This window comes from Apium graveolens, chromosome 7 (assembly GCF_009905375.1).
Source record: "Apium graveolens cultivar Ventura chromosome 7, ASM990537v1, whole genome shotgun sequence".
NCBI lineage: Eukaryota > Viridiplantae > Streptophyta > Magnoliopsida > Apiales > Apiaceae > Apium > Apium graveolens.
The window spans coordinates 76,624,155-76,643,487 of NC_133653.1; the positions used below are offsets into that span (position 1 = coordinate 76,624,155).

At 39.4% G+C, this 19,333-nt stretch overlaps 1 non-coding gene across 1 annotated transcript; it reads left to right on the forward strand.

The window, feature by feature from the left end:
• The first annotated feature begins 16,687 nt into the window (after nucleotides 1-16,687).
• LOC141675403 (small nucleolar RNA R71) lies at nucleotides 16,688-16,794 on the forward strand. The gene has a single exon (XR_012556059.1). It is a non-coding gene; the product is annotated as a small nucleolar RNA R71 (small nucleolar RNA).
• The last annotated feature ends 2,539 nt before the right edge of the window (nucleotides 16,795-19,333 follow it).

The window sequence follows — 19,333 nt, forward strand, 5'->3', positions numbered from 1 at the left end:
GACAAACACCCGATGATCGGTGTAAAAGTAATACCCTAAAGTCTCTTTAGGATATCCCACAAAACTACATTTTACGGATCGATATTCCAGCTTATATGGGTCAACTTACTTGACATAAGCTGGACATCCCCAAATCTTAACGTGTTTGAGACTCGGTTTCCTTTCTTTCCACATCTCATATGAAGTTTGAGGAACAGATTTGGAAGGCACCTTATTCAGTAAATATGCTGAGGTTTCCAATGCATAACCCCATAAGTATACTGGAAGATTTGCATAGCTCATCATGGACCGAACTATGTCTAACAAAGTTCGATTTCTCCTTTCAGATACCAATCTGGAGGCGTCCACTGGGAGACTATACCATTTACTTTGAGATAATCCAGAAACACTCCATTAAAGTATTCACCACCTCGATCTGATCGAAGAGTTATAATACTATGTTTGGTTGTTTCTCCACTTCATACTTATACTCTTTGAACTTTTCAAAGGCTTCAGACTTGTGTTTCATCAAACACATATCCGAATCTAGATCTATCATCTATGAAAGTAATGAAGTATGAAAATCCACCCATGGCTTGCGTAGACATTGGTCCACATATATCTGTGTGTACCATTCCTAGCAAATTTGCAGTCTTCTCTCCATGTCTACTAAATGGAGACTGCAGTGCCACTTTAAAGTGAGATTTTCATCATCCCTTTTCTTTTATTAGTTTGTTCAATCTGAAGTAAATTATGTCACATATATACAGACCATTATTTAAAGCACCACGTCCATAAAGAATATTATCTCTAAGAATAGAACATTCATTATTCTCAATAATAAATGAAAATCTAGCCAAGTCTAACATGGGAATAATATTCCTCACAATCGAGGGAACAAAATAACAATTATTTAAAATAATAGTCTTGCCCGTAGGCATATGTAAATGAAATGATTCTACATCTTCAGCAGCAACTCTTGCTCCATTTCCATCAGTAGAATCACCTCCTCTTCCTCAAGAGTCCTACTTCTCCTTGGTCCTTGCAACAAATTGCAGATATGAGAACCACATGCGGTATCTAATACCCAAGTAGAAATTTGATTTAATGAGATATTCACTTCTATCATGAACATACCTGAATCAGAAGCGGTAGTCTCACTACCCTTCTTCTTCTTCAATTCTGCAAGGTAAACCTTGCAGTTCCTCTTCCAGTGCCCCACCTTGTTACAGTGGAAGCAAACAACTTTGCTCTTGGGGTCTTCAGCTTTTGGTGGAACCGGCATTTTCTCACCTACTATTTTCTTCTTGGAAGGGTTCCTCTTCCTTTTCTTAGGATTGGAACCTTCACCAATTAGAAGAACAGAACTCTTCTTAGGGGGAAAATTCGATTCCGCAGTCTTCAACATGTTGTGGAGTTCAGGCAGGCTGACATCCAACTTATTCATGTGAAAGTTCACAACTAACTGCGAGAACGAACTCGGAAGCGATTGCAAGACCAAGTCTTGGCTCAGCTCCCCATCCATGGCAAAACCAAGTTGTCCAAGACGTTCAATCAAATTGATCATCTTAAGTACATGGTCATTCACAGATGATCCCTCAGACATCCTACAACCGAACAGCTCCTTCGATATCTCATATCGAGCTGTCCTCCCCGCCACATCATACAACTCTTGTAGATGCATGAGGATACTGTGAGCATCCATATGCTCATGTTGCTTCTATAGCTCAATATTCATGGAAGCTAGCATGATGCATTGAGCAACATTTGCATCATCTATCCACCTCGATACACAACATGTTCATCATTATGTGCATCACTAGCAGGTTCAGTAGGCTTAGGTGAGTCAATCACGTATTCCAGCTTCTCAATCCTGAGAACAATTCTCAAGTTTCGAAGCCAGTCAGCATAATTAGGAGCAGTCAATTTGTGAGCATCCAGTATGCTCCTGAGTGATAGTGCAGAAGACATAATGTATATTGTAAATCTGTAAATGTTAAACACATAACAACACTTAGCAAATATTCGATTTCATTTTAAAACACTATATGAATCGGGTCTTTATTCATAAGTGGCGGTTGTGGCACGACAAACTCAATATTCTAAGTCAAGTCTAACCCAACATTCCGTACAATTGAATCAGTCCCCAAAGGCCCACGGCTGTGGCACGTAACGACCTTTAGATTCTTATTCAATGTACACATCTCTATGTAATAGACAAGTATTTCTTATTTCGAAATCAAAGCCCTCGGCTGTGGCACAAAACGACAATGATTTAAAAATAAGAACTACTTTCTATCATGTTGAAAGGCTATGACCGACACAAGCCCGTTGTGTCATTGGCCAATTACTACTTGATATTATTTAATTTTAGAGGGATTATATTACGTTACAATCATAATCATATTATAAAGAGATTCTTCCTTTTAAATTAAATATTTCAAATCAATAATCAATAATCAGATGATTCCCAGATCGGGTGGAGCATTGGCGTCACTTAATAACCCTTTCTTACAGATAGAAATCTGTTGTTGACAGAATCATCCTTTCTCTCATATCGAAAATTCATATTCAATTACGTGTTTCATAAACACAAGAATCTCATGATTGTATTCATAATATTATTATTAAGGTTATGAAACAATTTCACTATACTAGGTTGTCTAACAAACGCCTTATGTTCATTTAAGTTCACCTAAATCTATCATCGCATGATAAACTAAGCATATATCACATATATAAACATGAATAAACATCAAGGTAGGCATGTTATATCATCTAGTATATTAGTCTAAGCAATATACATCTCTATGTATCACATGAAGTACTTAAAAGCAATTCAAACGATCAAAAACAGCTTTAAAACACTTCTGTTAGCTATAACCAGTTCGAAACAATTTCATAAAATATCATATAATATACCATTAGAAGCGTCTCGAAAAGACGAATCCAACGGCACCAAAATCGCCCTATTCTGAGCTGCCACGCGCCCGCACACGCCGAAAGAAGGTCCCCCACGCGCACACGCGCTGACAGACGCGTGTCACACCGCCGCCCATGCGCCCACGCGCCACACGCGCCCTACGCTGACATCAGCATGACATCATCTGATGACGTCAGCATGACGTCAGCACTGCTTGACCGTTGACCAGCGTGTGTCTGCCACGCACCGCGCGTGGTACACGGGCGCCTGTACCCCACGCGCGCACGGCAGACGCGCGGTCCTCCTTCCTGCGTCGACTGTGCCGCCTGACAATTCTCGATTCCCGTGCCTTTACTTTTCTGTCTTTCTTCGTGCAACATTCAACACAGATTATGTAGACAACAGCAGTACAGATATATATACATATTACATACTAACAAATAATATATATATATATATGTTTATTTAATTACGAATTTAATTGCAAGATCTTCAAAAATTCATTATAAAAAATCTATACATCATAAAATATGAAAAAAATACCCAGACGATCTACAACACTTGTAGAACCCAGATCAACATTCAAAATTATTCTGAGAAACGATTTCTCATCAGACAAAATTAATCCATAATATAACTTATAAAAATCATAATTAATTCATACAAGCACATAAAATTCTGAAATTTTTACCACAGATCTATATGCATACAACCTATGCTCTGATACCAATGTTGGATTTTAATCACAGCGGAGGCATGGTAAAACACTTTTTACACACATAAAATCCAAATAAAAGCATATAAATCGTGGTAAAAACGTATGGATCGATTACTAACCTTTAATAAGCGATCCAAGAGCAACGATCGGAGATCCTTAGCAGCTGCTCCTCAAACGTGAAGCACTCTACCGATATCCACCAAGAAAACGATGTTAAGGAGGAGGAGGAGGTGGAGAGAATTAAGTTTCATAAAATTTTGGGGTTAGAATAAAAATAGGGTTTATAATAGTATATTTATAGGAAAAAAATTCAGCTGAAATTTTCCCATAAATATTATTATTATTATTATCCCATTTATTATTCTCATTAATAATTAAAACACCTTTTAATTATTAATCCTTTTTCTAAACACTTTAGAAATAATTCTCTCTCTTTATTTAATTTCCAAAAAATTAAATCCTTAATTAATAATATTAAGACCTTTTCTTAATTAATTTATAATCAATTAAATCTCATTTAATCAATTATTAAATTTGCCAATTAATTATTTATTTCATAAATAAATAATTATTAGCCATTATTAATTAATTCCTCCACTATTAAATCATTCTCTTTTTATGGTGTGACCTTGTAGGTTCAATATTAAGCCGGTAGTAGAAATAAATAATAATAATACTATTTTATCATTATTTATATAAATTCTCTAATTTATTAAATATGATTAATTAATTAATCGCATTTATTCTACATCGTGAGGGATACTTCTCAGCATATCGCGACTATCCGGATAATATGAATTCACTGCTTAGAATACCAAAAACCTATTCAGTGAATAGTTACCGTACAATAAACTCCTTCTACCTTACAATGTCCCGATTAAATACTAGGCATGGATCTCGTGTCAAGCCTATCTAATTTAATCACTTTCTTACCATTTACTATGCTTAGTTCTATGCAAATTAGAAACTCCTTTCTAATTTCATTCACTCTGGACAGAGATTCCTGAACTAGCATAAGTGGATCAGCCTTGAACATTCGCTTCCTTCACTGGAAGGGGTAGATCCTTTATTGATCATACACTATCTTCGTGTATAAATTCCTATACCCAGTAGAGCCCTAATAATTGTCCCTGGAGACTAAGAACTAAACCAAAGCATAGTTCAGTGTACACAAGATGACTATGATGACCTCAAGGGTAAGGATACTTGTACAACTATCACTATGTGAACAACTGCTGACACGTGAGTGAACTCCATCAGTTGTTCAGCTGTGCGAGTCATGTTCAGTGAACTTATTCTATAATAAGCACCTACATACTAGCTATAGTGTCACCACACAAATGTCTATGAGAACAGACATCCTTCATAATGAAGCAAGCATAGTATGTATCGATCTTTGCGGATTATTAATTACCAGTTAGTAATCCTATGATCAGGAACTATTTAAGTTTATAGTTATCATCTTTTAGGTCTCACTATTATGATCTCATTATAATCCATAAAAAGCTTTACTCTAAACTATGGTATATCTTATTTAAACACTTAAATAGATAGAGCCCGTAATAAAAACAAAACAAGTCTTTTATTAATATCAATGAAATCAAAACAGATTACATAAAAGTTATTCCTAAATCCTAATACATGATTGGACTTAGGACATATTCCTTTCATGCCAATGATGTAGACTTAGAGAAACTATCTCAGCATAATCAAGCTGTTATAAGTTCATTCTCTTTGGATGCTGAGGTATTTACTCATCCTGTCCCAGCATATCAAATTTTGGCTGGACAAGGCAATGAGACTGCAGAAAGGATGCTGAACTTGGTGCACACCACTCAGTCAATGCAAAGAGCTAAGGATGCTATTACAGCTATGCCACCTAAAGGTGATGATGATGTTGACTATGGCACAGGTGAATCTGCTGATTTCTTTAGAGATGATAATGCAAGTGAGGAAATCATGAACATAGGGGGAGAACTAGGCACCAGCTCTAGATCTGACCTTCCCTTATGGGCATTCTCCAAGGATTGTGATCTTCAATATTTTAAGGTCACTCTCATTCATCAAATCCAGGAAATACATAATGGTATTCAATCCACAACAGATGAAGGCACCAAGCAGCTTCTACAAGCACATCTTAATTCTCCACATCTGCATCAAATCCAAGGCTTCCAACACAATCAGGATATCACTTCTATCAAAACAGAGATCACTCAAGTGAAGAAGAATATAGATGATAAATTAGATGCAAAACTTCCAGAAGCTACAATGCTTGATATTAAAAGACAATTAAGGAAGAACACTGATCTTGCCACCAAGGTGGATTCCTTGGAGAAAAGAATGACAGCAATGGAAACCTCTCTAACTGCTATAAATCTACATCAGGCACAACAAATAGACTTGCTTCAAAGGCTAGTGGCAGCACAAACCCCTTCTTCTACTCAACTTGCTGATAACAAAAAGGGGGAAAAAGAAACCTCTTCTAAGGGGGAGAAAGCAAGCTCAATTGTCTTATTCAGTCAAGGGGAATCAAGAAGTGAGGGGAGAAAAAAGTGCTAAACATACAATTCAGCAAAGTGATTGTGCCAACAATTGCTTTCACAAAGCTACCAGTGTTGGATAACATTGATCTAATCCATCTAGTAGCTGAAAAGCTTGAGTCAAAATCAAATTCGAAGATGCCTGATATTACAGCTCTAGAGAAGGAAATCAGGGAAAAATGGAGAAAAATAGATGCATATATTTAACAAAAGTTTGGGCCAATTCAGAAGCCAGACAAAGTCTTCAATCATCACTCTAAAGTCATGAAAATTTCTGTGAATGACATAAGTATGAACTATCTAGAAAGAGGTCAAACTTCATGCATCAAATCTCCAAAGAAAGATCTCATCATGAAGTCCAAAAGGAACTACTCTAAGTTTTCAGACAAGAATCCTATAGATACAGTGTTTGAAACACCTAGGCTAGATGAGAAGAAGCTGCTGGTTAGGTCTATTGCATTCTACAAGGATCCAACTGATTTAGTGCTTAAAAGGAGAATTGCTAAGATTTACAGAAATGGTAAGGAGATTTATGTGGTGGTTGGACACCCACTGTTTATGGAAGCTAAGAAGGAAGAGAAAGATACAATCAGGATAGAAAAGAAGCAAGCTGCTTTGGATTCTAAGAAGCAAAAGCAAAAGAAAGAACAAGCTGCTATCTTGGCCAAGCTTCAAGCTGTAAAAACCATAACAGAACTTCCTGTACAACCAACTGTAATTACTGAACCTAAGGATCTGAAAGTGCAAGAAGAATCACAGCAGAAAAGAAGATTTAGATACAAACTCCACTCCAAGAGGAAAGTGAACTTTAATGATGAGGAATTGGAAGACCAATTTCCCAAAAGGCCTACAAATACAACTCAGACATCAAAACCCTCAGTGGTATTGGAAGAATTCAAAGTGGTTGATCGAACAAGAAATATTTATGGTGAACCAATTGTTCCTAAGGATGAGCCAGTAGACTGGGATAGTTTACCAATTCCTGAGCTAAATTTACCCATCTTCAAGACAAAGAAGACAAAGACTAGAGTTAGCAAGAAAGTGAAGCTTGTATCTCTCAGATCCAAAGCTCTAACCAAATCCCAACCCACAGTCAACAAGAGAGATCTCATGTATATTTGTGATATCAAGGAATTTTCAGACTTGAATCTCTACTTGGATGAACTGGAAGAAGTAAGAGGAATTGATTCTTATAGACATCTTCCTGAAAGACTGGTATTTAGATACAAGGGAGGGAAAGAGATGACATAGCCTCTTCACATGATTCTCCAAGAAAGCGAATCTGTTCTGATTAATGTCTACTCATCCTTCAAAAAGAACTTTGGATATAATGTGACTGCAAGAAGAATAGTTCTAAAGAGGATTGAGGAACTAAGGAGCATTAGAGCCAAAGATGCACTTCCAAAAACTTTATCTATTCCCTTTATAGGAAAAAGAGTGCATATAAGGCCCTATTGGCTGATGGAATTCATGGATGACAAAGGTGTTAGAAGATTCTTCAGATTGGAGGACCAATTGAGTATCTCTAGCAATGAGACTGTTAGGGCAAAATCACGCACTAATATTCACGCAAGTATACGCGTTCGCAAGTAATATAGAATACTTTCTAGTTCGTTCCCTCAGAGACTCAGACTAAGTTATTGTCTAATTTAACTCACTCACCAATGTATGATTACTTCTCAATGTTAAGATAATAACACTTAAAATTGTTGATTAAATATTAACTATAATTAACTACTTAATTAACCACTTAACTAACACTGCAATTTATCAATAATAAAACACTCATGAGATCACAACTTCATTATTACTTCCTTCTATAGCCATAGTTATTACCTTTAGCATGTGACAGTGATGATATTAATCGAATAACACAAAACTGATAAAAGCCAACTTTCATTGTACTAATACCATTCTACCAAACATCCACAATTAAGATAGAAATTGAATAGTCATCAATTATGTTGAGTTCCTATATGTCTACAGAAATTGACAACACAACGATTTAAGCACAAGTTATTCCTTTTGATTACATAGGGCAAATAAAACTGTTAGAGTTACCCACTAATCATGCACAACGTACATGAACCTATGCTAGCATGGCAAGTTCTAAATCTCAAGATCCACTGTCGCTTCACAAGAGATTAACACCCTATCTTATATGTTCGCGATGCACATAAGACGAATACGCACAACCAATACTAGATATCATGCAATCATCACACACTAAAGTATTAAACAATTAACTAAAGAATTCCATAATAAATCCGTTACAACCCCACGATCACGATTAGCCCATAATAGAACTTATCGCCATCATGGGTTCATATGAAATCATGATAAACGAACACAAGAAAATAACAACTAAACTAATTATATTAAAACAGAGTACGTCACAAGAGTAAATAAGTCAAAGCAAGAAAACTAGCATCCAACGTTACAACGAAACAAGAATCACAAGAATATATGCTTCCTCTTCGTTGCTGTGTGCTAAATCGGTCTTCTTCCTTATCTCCTTCGTTTCTTGCAAAACACAATCTAAAACATAATTCCCTCTTAATACTCTGTGAAAAACGTCTCAAATCTACTTATATAATAGTCCCATAAAACTCAGATTACATAGAAGTTGGAAGCCAAACAGAAGTAGAAGTCTAAAACAATATATTATTTTCGCCGACCCTGCGCGGCCGCTCAGCATTTCTGCGCGGGCGCGCAAGGCTGTTGCGCGGCCGCTCAGCATTGCTGCGCGGGCGCGCAGGACCCTACTGGAAAATTTCCAGGTTTGCTCCGTTTCTTCGCCGTAATCTGCCCGTTCTTTTCCTCTCGCAATGGTGAACACATGCCAAGGCTTATTCTTGATGATTCCTCCTCCGAAATGCAACTAATACCCTGAAATGCATAAACACTAGAAAAACGCATCAAATACACAAAATACTTGATTTCAAGACACCAATTTAAGCCATTTTAAGACGTTCTAAGTGGTATAAAATGCCACTTATCACACCCCCAAACTTAAATCGATGCTTGTCCTCAAGCGTCACAGACTCAAAAACAAATAAAAATATGCATGAATGCAATCTATATGAAAATGCAACGATCCCCCTTACTACAATTAACCAACCAAATTGTCACATCTCAACGAATGCAGTTAGACACTAAAGATCAAGAAACTCATGCAAACGGACATACCGCCAGAAACGTGGTGTGTGCAAATGCTTAGCAGATATGCTTCGGAACTAGACCAATTACTATGACTAGACTTTCCTCAAGGCAATCCTACGATTATACAAAGAATAAAAATTCTAGGCACAAAGTGATATACAACACTACAAGAACTTTAGAGCTTACTACGGAATCATGCTTTTTATTTACAACGCAAATGCTTATTTGACCGTGCAGTGAGTGAGGTCCACAAAAGACTTATACAATGGTATCCATGTAACGAGCGTTAGGTTAGCGGATCCCAGACTCTAAAAGCCTTAGGTCACTAGGCACAAAGTCCCCTAAGAACTTAATAACTCGAATACCAAAGAGCCCACTCTTGATCAATTACGCAAATTTTTTTTATTTTTTATTTTTTTTAACTCTGAGCAAGTGCGTTTCGCTCCATCTTGCTCAACCCTAGACTACTCGCATAACATGCGAGCCGGCTACTAGCCATTTGACGCCTAGCCACAACTAGCAACAAATTCCATTTTTACTCCATTTTTTTTCTTTTTCATGCCTTTACCACTAAGAACCTATTATCAAATTCTAAGCATAATAAATAGATTATCCTCGAAAATAATCAGATCATAACAACAATCTAGTCCTTCAGCATTCTCTAAGACTTAGTGACAATACAAGTGCTTCTAGCATGCATATCAACCTACACAACTTAATATCACTTTAATGCTATCACTACACTCGCATCAATATCACAATTCAGTCGATAAATCATTGCAAAAGGGATCATGGTATATGCATGAGCTATATGATATGACAACAAATAAAGCTATATATAAAAAAAAACTATATGGCAAAAATTATGCAACTATATGAACTAACTATCATGAATATGCAACTATATGACACACACAAAATATTCCTTAACTACCACCCCCAAACTTAAAATCTTCACTGTCCCCAGTGAAGGTAGTAGAAAGGAACACAGGGTATACCTACTCGGAGTCATCATCATCATCACCCTCAGTGGGTGGAGTATCAGGCGGCGGGTATGCAGAGTCCTCACCAAAAACTGGCCACTGGATATCAGCTCCAAGGCCTCGAAAAGCAGTCCCTAACGCAAGGGTGAGCTCCTGAGCAAACCTGCTCTGCGTCTCATACATGGCATCCATCCGCCGTGAAAGCCTCCTATACTGGGCATCACCCATCCCAGCACCCTCCTGAGCTCTCGAAGAACTAGCCTCACCACGCCCTGGCCTGGCCATAGTAGCACCTCGTGCTGGACGCCCTCCTGGAAGACGATAACCCAGCCCATGCTCCTCAGGCTCACCACCGGTCCACTCCTGCATCCCATTCAGAGTGCCAGAATCTATAGGAGCTGCTGGCAACTGCAACTACTCATGAGCCGGCCAGTTCACTCCTACTGCACGGCATAGCTTTGTAACCGTGGATGCATAAGGGATGTTCATATGCTTTGCTCTCCTCAAAAACTTCAGAATTCCTTGGTAGATAAACTCACCAAGGTCCACATAGTATTCCTCATTCAGAATTCCCCACAACAACTGTGCTCTCTCAACTGTGACCTCGTGTGCATGTGAAGAAGGCAAAATATTAGCACATATAAATGCGTTCCATGCACGGGCATACCTGTTCATGGCGATCGCCGGAAAGTGACGATACTCATTATTGGCTGGACTGCGGTTCCAAACTGTGCCCGGTCGACAGAGAGTCGCACAAATCAAATCCAAGTCAAAATCCTCAACAGTCTTTTCATTCCAGTTCTCCTCCTCGGGCTTCCTCTCTCGCTGTCCAATCACTCGGCGAATCGCCGCAGGATGATAATCAACCGTCAGCCCCCGAACTACAGAAAACCCATTCTTTTCAGCCTTCGCATTCGCGCAGAACTCGCGAACAACACTCATCGGTACTACTTCGGGTGACTCACAAAAAGCTATCCACCCCTTCTCTGCAATCATGGGCAACAACTCACCATCCCTCCCTGATGGTAAAAACCCCCTCTCCTTCGGAATCGGCTTCCCCAACAGCCTAGTGTACTCCTCCTCCGCGGCTCTGTCAGTTAACCGAGGCCTCGCAGCAGTACCCCTTGATAAATCAGCAGTAGGAACTGTGTTGCTGCTGTCAATAGTGTGTGCTCTCTTGGGTGCCATTGATTTGTGAATAAAAGTGTGTAAGAACTGATTTTTGATGTTTATGAGAGGGTTTAAGTGTAGGAAGTTGTGGGAGATATGTAGGATAGGTGTATGTATATATAGGGTGTGGAGTAGGTTAAATTAGATTAGGAGTGGGGTTGAGGGATAAAATCATGGGGTAATGGGAAAAGAATTCGTGGGTTTATGGGCTGTAATGGGTTTTTGTGTTTTTGTTTTTTTTTTTTTCTGAACTGTAAAAAAAATTTCTGGAACTCGACCCCTGCGCGGCCGCTCAGCATTTCTGCGCGGGTGCGCAGAGGGTCTCTGGAAAAAAAATTTTTCAGCCCCTGTTTTCTGATTTTTTTTTGTGTTTTTGGATAGGTTATTAACTTCTAAGGGTTCCTGTAACAACAATTCATGGGTTGCCTCCCACGCAGCGCTTCTTTTTCGTCATTAGCTTGACGTTCCGTTCCTTTCTCACGTAGTCAACAAAATGGCACTAACCACCTCTCGGGTTGCCATGTCCCCATAGTAGTGCTTCAACCGCTGACCGTTAACCTTGAATGCTTGGTCCGAATCCTTCTCAAAAATTTCCACCGCTCCATGTGGAAACACAATTTTGACAATAAAAGGTCCAGACCACCTCGATTTCAACTTCTCAGGAAAAAGTCGGAGCCGAGAGTTGAATAACAGAACTTGTTGCCCTGGCACAAACAACTTAGGATGTAGCTTCCTATCGTGCCACCTTTTCACATTTTCCTTATACATTTTGTTATTCTCGTACGCTTGAAGTCGAAATTCATCAAGTTCATTAAGCTGAAGCATTCTTTTCTTACCAGCTGCATCTAAATCCAGGTTCAATTTCTTCAATGCCCAGTAGGCCTTATACTCAAGCTCCGCCGGTAGATGACATCCCTTACCGTACACCAACTGAAACGGTGACATCCCAAGTGGCGTTTTGTATGATGTTCTGTAAGCCCAAACAGCTTCATCGAGCTTTAAAGACCAATCCTTCCTTGATGGACAAACAACCTTCTCTAGAATGCGCTTTATCTCTCTGTTAGACACTTCCGCTTGACCATTTGTTTGCGGATGATAGGCAGTAGCTACTCGATGATTCACATTATAACGCTGCATCATAGAAGTGAACTTACGGTTGCAAAAATGCGATCCTTCATCACTTATGATTACCCGAGGTGTTCCAAACCTTGTGAAAATTTGCTTATGAAGAAAATTTAGCACTGCCTTTGCCTCATTTGTTGGTAAAGCTTTAACTTCGACCCATTTTGAGACATAATCGACTGCCAGCAAAATGTACTGATTATTGCAAGATGAGATAAAAGGCCCCATGAAATCGATTCCCCATACATCAAAGACCTCGACTTCAAGCATCACATTTAATGGCATCTCATCCTTCCTTGACAAATTTCCCACTCTTTGGCAATGATCACACCTTAAAACAAACTGATAAGCATCCTTGAACAAGGTGGGCCAGAAAAAACCTGCTTGCAGAATATGAGCTGCCGTTTTCTCACCTCCATAGTGTCCACCATAAACTGTGGAATGGCAGTCTCTTAATATCCTCTCCGTCTCACAGAACGGGATACATCTCCTGATGATCTGGTCAGCTCCCTGTCTAAACAAATATGGTTCATCCCACATATACCACTTCACCTCATGCAGAAACTTCTTCTTTTGCGCGGATGTCAAATTGGGAGGCATTATATTGCTGACAAGATAGTTTACAATATCTGCAAACCATGGTTCTTCCTCCTGAATTGCAAACAACTGCTCATCCGGAAAAGATTCATTGATTAACGTCCTATCTTGTGAAGTAGAATCGGGATTCTCCAACCTAGAGAGATGGTCAGCTACTTGATTCTCGGTACCTTTTCTATCTTTGATCTCTAACTCAAATTCCTGAAGTAAAAGCACCCAACGAATGAGTCTCGGCTTCGAATCCTTCTTAGAAACCAGATAGCGAATAGCTGCATGATCAATGAATACTGTCACTTTCGTACCAAGCAGATAAGATCGAAATTTCTCAAAGCCAAAGACTATAGCCAAAAGCTCCTTCTCAGTAGTGGTGTAGTTCAATTGGGCCCCATTTAAAGTCTTACTCGCATAGTAGACCACATGGAAGAGATTTTTCTTGCGCTGTCCCAGAACTGCACCTACCGCATAGTCACTCGCATCACACATCATCTCAAACGGTTCTGTCCAATCTGGTGCTGTAATAACTGGTGCCGTGATCAAACTCTCCTTGAGAGTCTCGAATGCTGCCAAACATTCATCATCAAATTTGAAAGGCACATCTTTCTCAAGTAAATTGCACAACGGCTTAGATATCTTTGAAAAGTCCTTGATGAATCGCCGATAAAAACCCGCATGACCGAGAAAACTACGGATTCCTTTCACTGAATTAGGTGGGGGAAGATTTTCAATGACTCCCACCTTGGCCTTGTCCACCTCCAGACCTTTGCTAGAGACCTTATGCCCAAGGATAATGCCTTCACGCACCATAAAATGACATTTCTCCCAATTAAGCACCAAATTAGTTTCCACGCATCTTTTGAGTACGGCGCGCAGATTATTCAAGCATTCATCATATGAGTGTCCAAAGACGGAGTAGTCATCCATGAACACTTCGACGTTATTTCCAATCATATCAGAGAATATAGCCATCATACATCTCTGAAAGGTGGCCGGGGCGCCACATAACCCAAACGAAACTCTACGAAAAGCAAATGTGCCAAATGGACAAGTGAAGGTAGTCTTTTCCTGATCCTCTGGTGCAATACAAATCTGATTATACCCGGAATACCCATCCAGAAGACAAAAATACTCATGTCCTGCCAATCTGTCCAGCATTTGATCAATGAATGGGAGAGGGAAGTGATCCTTTCTTGTGGCTTTGTTCAATTTTCTATAATCCATGCATACTCTCCATCCTGTAACTGTTCGAATAGGGATGAGCTCATTCTTTTCATTTGCGACCACAGTGATACCTCCCTTCTTAGGAACACATTGTACAGGGCTCACCCACGAGCTGTCAGAAATAGGATAAATGATGCCTGCATCTAGCCATTTCAGAATTTCTTTCTTCACCACCTCCTTCATGATTGGGTTCAGTCTTCGCTGCTGTTCCACAGTTGGCTTACTACCTTCCTCTAACAGAATTTTATGCATACAATATGAGGGACTTATCCCCTTGATGTCTGCTATAGTCCATCCTATAGCCGATTTGAATTCTCTCAAAATCCTTAAGAGCTTGTCTTCCTCACTACCTGAAAGGTCAGCTGAAATAATAACAGGTAACGTAGATGAATCACCTAAAAAGGCATACCTCAAGTGTTCAGGTAATGGTTTGAGCTCTAAGGTAGGTGATTCCTCTATTGATGGTTTGAGCTTCCCTTCAGCGTTCTTGAGGTCAGAAGTACCAAGAGATTCAAATGGTATATCTAGCTTTCGCTTCCAGGGTGAAGCGTTCAGATATTGTAATTGCTCGTTGCTATCTTCATCATCACTGTCAAATTCCCCCACTAAGGCCTTTTCCAATGCATCAGACATTAGCATGTGATCGAGTTCCGAAGTAACCGCAGAATCAATCACATCCACTTTTAAGCACTCCTCATCTTCTGTAGGGAATTTTATTGCCTTGAATACGTTGAAGGTCACATCCTGATCTTGAACCCGCATAGTAAGTTCTCCTTTTTGCACATCTATCAAGGTACGGCCAGTTGCCAAGAAAGGCCTCCCCAAGATTATGGGAATCTTTTTATCTTCCTCAAAATCCAGAATAACAAAATCAGCAGGAAAGAAGAGCTTATCCACCTTGACGAGCACATCCTCAACTATGCCCCTTGGGTAAGTAATGGAACAGTCCGCCAATTGTAGCGACATGTATGTGGGTTTTGGATCAGGTAGGTCCAGCTTTTTAAAGATCGACAACGGCATCAGGTTAATGCTTGCTCCCAAATCACAAAGGCACTTGTCAAAAGTTAGATTGCCAATGGTGCAAGGAATGGTGAAGCTTCCTGGATCTTTCAGTTTTGGTGGTAACTTTTGTTGCAGAACCGCGCTGCATTCTTCCGTGAGAGCAACGGTTTCAAGGTCATCCAGTTTCACCTTCCTTGAAAGAATAGTCTTCATAAACTTCGCATAACTAGGCATTTGTTCCAGAGCCTCAGCGAAAGGTATATTGATGTGAAGTTTCTTGAACACCTCCAGAAACTTCCCGAACTGTTTATCCAGCTTTTGTTGCTGCAATCTCTTAGGAAAAGGTGGTGGAGGATAGAGCTGTTTCTCCCCTGTATTAGACTCAGGCAGAGTGTGTTCAACAGTAGTCTTCCTTAGTTCCGCCGCTTTCTCCCTTTGCTTAGATTCTTCATCTCGAACTTCAGCTTCGACTTCTTTTGCCTTTTCAGCATCAGCTACTTTTCCAGACCTTAAGGTAATAGCCTTGACTTGCTCTTTAGCTTCCTTCCTGCCTGGTACTTCCGTGTCACTGGGAAGAGTGCCAGGTTGACGATTGAGCACTGCATTGGCTAATTGACCGATTTGATTTTCCAAGGTCTTGATAGAAACCGCCTGACTCTTGCACAACAACTTAAGTTCCTCAAAATTAGCACTAGTAGGTGCAGCTGCACTTCCCTGTTGAGGATATGATTATCTTGTAGCATACTGCTGTGGTTGCTGGAATCCAGGTGGGTTAAACTGTTTACTCACTCCTTGCTGATATGCTGGCTGAATAGCATTCTGATTATTTCCCCAGCTGAAATTTGGATGATTTCTGTTGTTAGGATGATAGGTTGCTGGCACAGGCTGCTGTTGTCGCTGATAATTATTCACATACTGAACAGATTCGTTGACAAGAGAATACTGATCCGTAGCATGAGAACCTGCACAAAGCTCACAAACCATAGCTATTTGATTAACTCCATACGTAGCCAAAGAATCAACCTTCATTGATAGCGCTTGGAGCTGTGCTGCAATAGCGGTGGCTGCATCAACTTCCAGAATACCTGCTACCTTGCCTGATGTCATCCTCTGAGTTGGGTTTTGATGCTCATTTGCAGCCATCGTCTCAATAAGATTGTACGCCTCAGTATAGCTTTTAGCCCATAAGGCGCCTCCAGCTGCTGCATCGAGCATGGGCCGAGACTGAGCCCCCAAACCATTATAAAAACCAGTGATTACCATCCAATCCGGCATTCCATGATGAGGACATTTTCTCAACATTTCCTTGTAGCGTTCCCAAGCCTCGCACATAGATTCTGTAGGTTGCTGCGCAAACTGAGTGAGAGCACTCCTCATAGCAGCAGTCTTTGCCATTGGATAAAACTTCACCAGAAACTTTTGCGCAAGATCTTGCCACGTAGTGATTGACCCAGCTGGTTCAGAATGTAACCAGTCTTTAGCCTTATCCCTCAGTGAGAATGGGAAAAGCCTCAACTTGATAGCCTCATCAGTCACACCATTATACTTAAAAGTGCTGCAGATCTCGACAAAATTCCTTATGTGCATGTTGGGGTCTTCAGTTGCCGCTCCTCCAAAAGAAACAGAATTCTGCACCATCTGAATAGTGCCCGGCTTGATTTCAAAGGTGTTAGCTTGAATAGCCGGATGAAGGATGCTTGACTGAATGTCATCAATTTTAGGCCGAGAAAAATCCATAAGAGCTGGATCAGCTTGAACAATATGATCTCCCATGTTTACTGGTTCTTTCTGCTCAGTTCCTGAATCCGAATCCTCAAAATCTAACTTCTCCGGTGTATCAAGAACTTCGTCTTTCTCCTCAGCTGTATCTAAGGTCCTCTTGCGAGCACGAGAACGAGTTTGCATAAACGCACTAAAGTACCTGAAACACAACCGAAAAGAGTAATTAACTACTACATCCTAATCACTGAGTCCTAATGACCAATGATGGTAAGTACATAAACTAAACAACTACACCGAGTCCCCGGCAGCGGCGCCAAAAACTTGTTAGGGCGAAATCACGCACTAATATTCACGCAAGTATACACGTTGGCAAGTAATATAGAATACTTTCTAGTTCGTTCCCTCAGAGACTCAGACTAAGTTATTGTCTAATTTAACTCACTCACCAATGTATGATTACTTCTCAATGTTAAGATAATAACACTTAAAATTGTTGATTAAATATTAACTATAATTAACTACTTAATTAACCACTTAACTAACACTGCAATTTATCAATAATAAAACACTCATGAGATCACAACTTCATTATTACTTCCTTCTATAGCCATAGTTATTACCTTTAGCATGTGACAGTGATGATATTAATCGAATAACACAAAACTGATAAAAGCCAACTTTCATTGTACTAATACCATTCTACCAAACATCCACAATTAAGATAGAAATTGAATAGTCATCAATTATGTTGAGTTCCTATATGTCTACAGAAATTGACAACACAACGATTTAAGCACAAGTTATTCCTTTTGATTACATAGGGCAAATAAAACTGTTAGAGTTACCCACTAATCATGCACAACGTACATGAACCTATGCTAGCATGGCAAGTTCTAAATCTCAAGATCCACTGTCGCTTCACAAGAGATTAACACCCTATCTTATATGTTCGCAACGCACATAAGACGAATACGCACAACCAATACTAGATATCATGCAATCATCACACACTAAAGTATTAAACAATTAACTAAAGAATTCCATAATAAATCCGTTACAACCCCACGATCACGATTAGCCCATAATAGAACTTATCGCCATCATGGGTTCATATGAAATCATGATAAACGAACACAAGAAAATAACAACTAAACTAATTATATTAAAACAGAGTACGTCACAAGAGTAAATAAGTCAAAGCAAGAAAACTAGCATCCAACGTTACAACGAAATAAGAATCACAAGAATATATGCTTCCTCTTCGTTGCTGTGTGCTAAATCGGTCTTCTTCCTTATCTCCTTCGTTTCTTGCAAAACACAATCTAAAACATAATCCCCTCTTAATACTCTGTGAAAAACGTCTCAAATCTACTTATATAATAGTCCCATAAAACTCAGATTACATAGAAGTTGGAAGCCAAACAGAAGTAGAAGTCTAAAACAATATATTATTTTCCCCGACCCTGCGCGGCCGCTCAGCATTTCTGCGCGGGCGCGCAAGGCTGTTGCGCGGCCGCTCAGCATTGCTGCACGGGCGCGCAGGACCCTACTGGAAAATTTCCAGGTTTGCTCCGTTTCTTCGCCGTAATCTGCCCGTTCTTTTCCTCTCGCAATGGTGAACACATGCCAAGGCTTATTCTTGATGATTCCTCCTCTGAAATGCAACTAATATCCTGAAATGCATAAACACTAGAAAAACGCATCAAATACACAAAATACTTGATTTCAAGACACCAATTTAAGCCATTTTAAGACGTTCTAAGTGGTATAAAATGCCACTTATCAGAGACTCTTTTGGAAATGCAGTAAATGCTAAATCTCTCAGAAGCTGATGAACTTGAATTCCACAGACAACTTCAGAATCAAATTAAAGAAAACAACAAAAGGCTTGGGAAGAAATCCAGACAATCAAGGAAATAGATCTATCTTCTCAGACTAGAGGAGCATCTTGATAACTATTGTGAGCAATTTCTTTGTGTACTTTGAATTGTTCAACTTTCAGCAAATTGTAGCACTTATCAGTTTTATCTACTATTTTTCAGTCTGTATCTTTAGGATGTTTTGTTATCATCAAGTTTCTCTTAATTTATGGCTACAATTCCAGTAGACATAAATTGGGGGAGATTGTTAGGAATATGTTGTGTACTTGATGATAATCTAAACAAAACACCTTAGTAGATTTAACTTAGTGAATTTT